At 38.9% G+C, this 6,868-nt stretch overlaps 1 protein-coding gene across 2 annotated transcripts in view; it reads right to left on the bottom strand.

The window, feature by feature from the left end:
* Ppp2r3a (protein phosphatase 2 regulatory subunit B''alpha) overlaps positions 1-6,868 on the bottom strand; it is a 154,088-nt gene that overhangs the window by 62,040 nt on the left and 85,180 nt on the right. The gene's annotated exons all lie outside the window — the stretch shown is intronic.

Raw genomic sequence — 6,868 nt, 5'->3', positions numbered from 1 at the left:
CCAAAAAAAAAAAAAATCACCTCATAGGATTAGAAAATTGATATAATAATAGAAAGAAAAAGTGGTGAGGTTTTTAAAGAGGAACATTTTTATGTATTTTAAGAAAAGGACTGTGTGACTGAACAAACACGGAAGCAATGCACCAGATGAAGAAAAGTCTAAAAAGACCAAAGTCACATCAGGATTCTTTCATTTTTAAAATCAAAAGTGTGAAACAGAAAAGGTGATTTACAATTTTTTGTTAATGTTCTAGGCCGATAAACTCCATAAGGCACTAGATTTTAAAAATGAGACTTTTTAAAAAGCCATATAAGCTGAAGAATAGCACAACTATTCTACACTGACTATAATGCTTTAGGGGCCAGTGTTTTGTCAGTGACAAATGACACCCTGATATGAACCCTAAGAGAGAGTAGAGTAAAGCTAGAACCATATTGGTTTGATTCCAGAGGAGTTCTGCCCCAAAGCTGGAGTTCTAGGCACATAAAAAATGATGTGAGCTATGGCTTCCTCCTAAAAATTGTCCTGGCTCTAAGGGCAAGAGATATCCGAGTGTAGATATAAAATGGCTAGGGATAAGAGGGGAAGAGAAGGAGGGGAAAATTTTAAGGTGCTCATTCTAAAACCAGTCACAGGCATTCTGACAGGAGGGAAATGATTTCCTTATGTTCATAACTTCTGTATTTAATTTTAGTTCTAAAAATTCTATACAGAGCTTATTATTGGAGCAAGTCAGGAAGCATATGTATATGCCAAAATGTTTGAATTTTATATTATCACCTGCCAATTATTCTTTGTGCTTGAATATTTATGGACTTTAAAGAAATAGTATCTTACACTGTAGCCCAGGCTAGACAGGAACATATAGCAATCTTTCTCCAAAGTGCTGTGATTATAGGCATGAGCCATTATGGCTTAAACATTTTAATATACTGTATTTGCAACTCAAATTGCTTTATATGAAGGGTGAATTTTGCAAAAAAGTTAAAAACTAAAGCTCCTTTCCTAGGGATGAGACTCAAACCATCAATCACTTAGTCTCCTTACATTCTCTCACAGAATCTGGCTTTTCAATGGCATTTTTAAGAGGAACTCCCACTAGAGGGCACCCAAACCATTTGGTAACCACAGCAGAGATGGAACTCTGAGCAGTTTTCTGCAGACTTGCCCATCGTGACTTCTTGTTCCTTGACTTTTTGCAGAAGTTGTTTCCCCAGAGTCGATAAAGAGATATGGCTGCGGTGGCCATGCCGCAGTGCTGCTCTACCCGATGGAACAACTGTCCACTCTCTCTGAGACAGTCTTAACTAAAAACTGGCTGTGATTCTAACAGTAAGCATGCAAATCAAACTGGACACAAGCTGTCCTTTGCTACAGTCAGTCTCAGTTTCTCATACTGTCCTAGAATATTAAAAATATTAGCAGATCTATTTCCTGTGTTTAGGTCTAATGTCTCTTTTACTAGACTATCTTTTATTTATTTTCATCCCCCAGCTTGTCCACAACTTTCTCTTAATAACGTTCACACCTTGCTGTTTTCCTAGACTGCTAAGTGATCTTTTAGCCAACAATAATAAGTTTAGTGACTAAAGATGCCTTTGGCAAGGGCTGTGTCAATTATTTACTCTTTTAACTCCCAGTTCATGTTCCAGATGAGGACTTTTCAGGGCCAGGCAGCTACCTGGATAAAGGAAGATCATTGAAGAGAAGCCAGACTATCTAGAAATTTTAAGTTCTTAAATTCTACTACTGTTATTATATACCGATTAAAAACAAAATCATCCCTCTCAGTTCAAATTTTGATTTTGCTATTGGGAAATGTACATATCAAGATGAATTCCTCACTATGTTTCTTTGCTCTTGTGACAGGGTCTCACTATATTGCCCTGGATGGGCCTGGAACTTGCTATGTAGACCATGGTGTAAGGTTCCTACTATTCAGGCCTTAGGATCTTTTCTTGCTGCTCCTTGTTCTAGAATGCAAAAATACCACAGAGAGGGACACAGTAGTTGGGAGGAGAGGTGATATAAATATAGTACTCATGTATTGCTGTGGAACAATCTTTTTGTACACTATGAGTATGTACTACTTTCATTCAGCTAATAAAAAGCCAAATGGCCGAAAGCTGGGCAGGAAGAGATTGAGCTCCAGAACTAGACTAGGAGAATTTTGGGAAGGGCAGAGTTAGAGAGTTGCTGGCAAACCCAGAGAAGGAAGATGAAAATGCTGTACTGAAAAAGGTACCAAGTCATGTGGTAAGAGATATTATATTACCAAGTATAGATAAGAATTATGGATTAAAGTGTAAGAGTTAGCTAGTAACAAGCCCAAGCTATTGGCTGAGCATTTATAATCTATATTCAGCCTCTGAGTTGGTTATTTGGGAACTGGCAGACGGGAAAGAAGTGTCAGCCTACAATGTTTAAAATTCTCAAAATATTTTCTTAACAATGACAAAAATAATAATAATAATGAAACACCCAAGGACAAATGATTTTTCTCTGTTAGTTTATGTATGCTCATTAGTACTTTTTTTTCCTTCTTTCTTTGTGCTATTTCTAGCTTACAAGGAAGTCTCTTACTTTTACCTCTACTTAAACCCATTTAAAAAGGGATATTCCTTACATTTTATCAGGCTATTTTTTTCTGCTATAGGAGAGGTGGGGTGACTTTGTAGTGTCATCCAGATGGTATAGATTGTCTTAGGGCTCTTATATTCCTTGGTATTTGGACTACTCAATCAATCCAAGAAAACAATGCTAATCCCCACTGGGACAACATGAAACAACTGTATCCTTTGGCTTGGGTGTACTTTTTTGAAGAAATTTACTATCTGGAAGTGTCTTACCCTTATCACTTCAGTCCTAATATAATGAAGAAAGATGTGATTTACTGTTAGATTTTTAAGACTAGGAATGCATAATGCATTTACTAATCACTCATTTTGTTTTCAAACATCGTACAACTAAGAGTCATTGTGTAGTGAGTTAGTAAGGGTTTCTATTGTTGTGAACAGACACCAAGACCATGGCAACTCTTATAAAGGAAAAAACATTTAATTGGGTAGCTTACAATTTTAAAGATTTAGTCCATTATCCTCATGGTGGGATATGATGACATGCAGGCAGACATGGTGTTGGAGAAGGAACTGAGAGTAGAGAAGGAACTACATTTGATCCCGCAGAAAACAGGAAGTGAACTGAGATACTGGACGTGGCTTTAGCATATGAGACCTCCTTCACAATGACAACTTCCTTCAACAAGACTACACCTATTCCAATAAGGCCACACCTCTTAATAGTGCCACTCCCTTTGGGGGGCCATTTTCTTTCAAACCACCACAGATAGTATGAAGAGAGTAGAAGGAACCTCTATGTTTAATTCTGCTCATATTATGCATGAATTTTAAATAGTAAGAGGACAGCAGCTCCATTTTACTAGGAGGAAGGGTATTTAGGCCAGAAAGGGTGAGGACTTGTATAAAGAAGGGTTATCAGTAAAAAGGAAAGACTGGCTGTGCTGGCTAGTCTTATGTTATAGTGATATTTTATTTATGTTTAATAAATAAAGCTTGCCTGAACACCAGAAAGTCAGACTAAGCCATTATAGGCCAGCCAGTGGTGTCACACATCTTTAATCTCAGGATTTGAGAGACAGAGGCAGATGGATCTCTCTGAGTTCAAGGCTACCCTAAGCTACACAAGATCAATGCAGAAACAGATCCAGGTGGTGGTGACTCACACCTTTAATCCCAGTACTAGGGAGTTACATGCCTTTAATCCCAGGACTAGAGAGGAATATAAGGCAGGATGAGACAGGAACTCGCTCGATTTCAGTCTGAGGATTGCTGAGAGGTAAGAGCTCTGACTGGCTTGGCTGCTTTGCTTCTCTGATCTTCATGTTGAATTCCAGTATCTGTCTCTGGGTTTTTATTATTTGTGCTACATTATGTCAACTTCACACACAAACTAGCGTTATCTAATAGGAGGGAACGTCAATGGAGAAGATGCCTCTAGAAGACATAGCTGTAAAGTATTTTCTCAATTAGTGATCAGTAGGTGAAGGCCCAGTCCATAGCGGTGGTGTCACCGCTGGGGCTAGTGGTCTTGGGTTCTATAAGAAATCAAGCTGAGCAAGCTATGGGAAGCAAGCCAGTAAGCAGCACTCCTCCATGGTATCTGTATCAGCTCCTGCCTCCAGGTTCCTGCTCTGTTTGACTTCTTGTCCTGACTTATTTTAATGATGAACAGGAATATGGAAGTGTAAGCCAAATAAACCCTTTCCTCCCCTACTTGCTTTTTGGTCATGGTGTTTCATTGCAACAGCCCTAACTTAGACATTGGCCCTGATCTCCTAAATCAGTGATTCTCAACCTGTGATTTAATGGTTGCAAATTTAACAGTAGTAAAATTACAGTTATGAAGTAGTAATGAAATAATTCCATGGTTGGGGTCACTACAACACGAGGAACCATATTAAAGGGTTACAGCATTAGGAAGGCTGGAGAAGCATTAGGAGAAGCACTGTTCTAAATGTTAGTGATTTAAGGAATGACACCTGGGGTTTAAATGTAGATTACAGAGTTTGCCTAGCAAGCACAAAGCCTTGGGTTCAGTCCCCAGCACTGCATACACCCAGTGCATAATCCCAGAACTTGGGAAATAGAAGCAGGAAGGTCAGAAGGTCTAAGTCATCACTGGTTACCTAGTGAGCCCAGTCTGGGCTACATGAGATGTTGCCACAAAACAAAACAATATCTAATAGCTGGTGCCCAAACGTAGGGCAAGAATTTCCACATACAGCTTGAGAAAGCTTTATAAAAAAGGATTCTAGACAGATAAGAACAGAGTCAAGTGCAACTTCTTGGTAACCGTCTTTACTCTAGTAGGCTCTGTTTGCTGGTGGTGAGTAGAGAAGCACGGCTCCTTTAAGAGAGGCTTCCTGACTCAGCCTTAGCAGCAAATACCACATGGCTCTTTTAAGAGGCCAGGCCACCAAACAAATGCTGTTAATGAGCAGCCAGCAGCATGCTTCTTGGTGGTGGTATTGACCTAGAAACTCTGCAGAGTTGTGACAATAAACACGGTTCCTGCCAATATTTACACCATGAAGCTAGACTCTCAGGAGGTCAAAGAATGGGGTGGAGCTAGTCGCCAAAGCTGCAATTTTAATCCTAACCAGGCTGCTGAGCAGATTAAAGACTCTATGCTCAGAAAAATATAGAGATAAACAGTAAAGACAGATTCAGATGGAAAAAAACCCTTCAAAATGGTTTACGGTGTCTTTAAAAATATATGTAGGCTTGGGAGAGAAAGAAAAATGATAGAGAAAGTCCTTAAAAAAAGAAATAGAGTATCTGGGGATGGGGGCACATGCCTTTAATCCCAGCACTTGGGAGGCAGAAGCAGGTGAATCTCTGTGAGTTTGAGGCCAGCCTGGACTGCAGAGCGAGATCCAGGGCAGTCAAAGATAAACAGAGAAATCCTGTCTCAAAGAACCAAAAATTAAAAATAAAAAAAATAGAGTAAAAAAAAAGCCACATAAAGATGGAAAATACACAGAGAATCTGGATCCTGTATGTTACTGTACTGTCTTTGAATTGTTTGACTGCTGAGGATGGAGCAACAGCTACTAAAAGCTACTATAATCAAATCAAAAGTTTATTTGATTATAAAAGTTGCTGGATTATTCCAAGCTATATATTTTAAAAATGCCTTGACTTCAAAATTTATGTCAAAAGATATGTTACTTTGGAGAAGAGGTTTTGCTTTTGTTTCCATAGGAAGTGAGAGGTTGTGGATTTATTCTGGATTAAGAAAAATAAGGTTTGATCAAGGAAACCCCCTGAAAAGTCTTCGATGGGAATGCATGGCCCAGATAATCCAACGTTTCAGAGCACCTCTGTTATAGTTTCCTCTGAGTTCTACATCCAGAACAGCCTCAAGAGTGCTGACTGAGATGATCCAGCCCACAGAATACTCCAGTCAGGACTTCATCATAATCCTAAATTTTCTTTTGGTCCCCGTAAGGTTATCAGTGTCCCAACCAGTAGGAAGTAGCTTAGAAAACTATGCCCACACTCCCCAAAAGTAGATGATGGATATTTGTCTTTGTGTAGAGTGTTGGTTACAAGTTTTTGTAGATAACAGTCAGAAAAAAGCTTAACAAAGGAGATTAAATTTTGATAAATCAACCAGATATAATTTTCCACTGGATTATTTAAGACTGTAACTATATTTTTCTTTTTTACATTTATTCTGGTGTGTGTGTATGCATGTGAATGGTGCATTCACAGGGATGTGCAGGTTCACGTGCATGTGTGCTGTGGTGTCTAAAGGACATTCATTTTCTACCTCTTTACCTCTTCACTTTATTTTTTTTTTTAAATAGGGCCTGTCATTGAACCTCAAGCTTTAAGTTTCTGCAAGGCTGGATGGCCAATGAGTCCTCAGATCTTCCTGTTTCTGTATCTCATAATGTTTGGGTTACAGGTTCACACAGCCATGCCTGTGCTTTTATGTGGGTCCTAGAATTTGAACTCGCGTCCTTCTATTCGCACTCTTATCCACAGAACCACCTCTCCAGCCTGCAGATGTGCTTTTCTTGTGACATACATATTTCTGCCCATAAAGGAGAGTCTTTATTTACTTATTGCTATTGGATTTAAATCCCAAGTCTCTACTTTTATAGGTAAAACCAAGAAAGAAACTGTCAAATTAGTAGCTACTTAAAAAGTATCTCTGCAGATTTGATTTACTGTTTAAAGATGCATTTTTTTTTTTTCCGAGACAGGGTTTCGCTGTGGCTTTGGAGCCTGTCCTGGAACTAGCTCTGTAGACCAGGCTGGTCTCAAACTCACAGAGATCC

Source organism: Microtus ochrogaster, unplaced genomic scaffold, assembly GCF_000317375.1.
Source record: "Microtus ochrogaster isolate Prairie Vole_2 unplaced genomic scaffold, MicOch1.0 UNK24, whole genome shotgun sequence".
NCBI lineage: Eukaryota > Metazoa > Chordata > Mammalia > Rodentia > Cricetidae > Microtus > Microtus ochrogaster.
The sequence above is the reverse complement of the archived record's forward strand: the minus strand, read 5'-3'. Positions and strand labels throughout refer to the sequence as shown.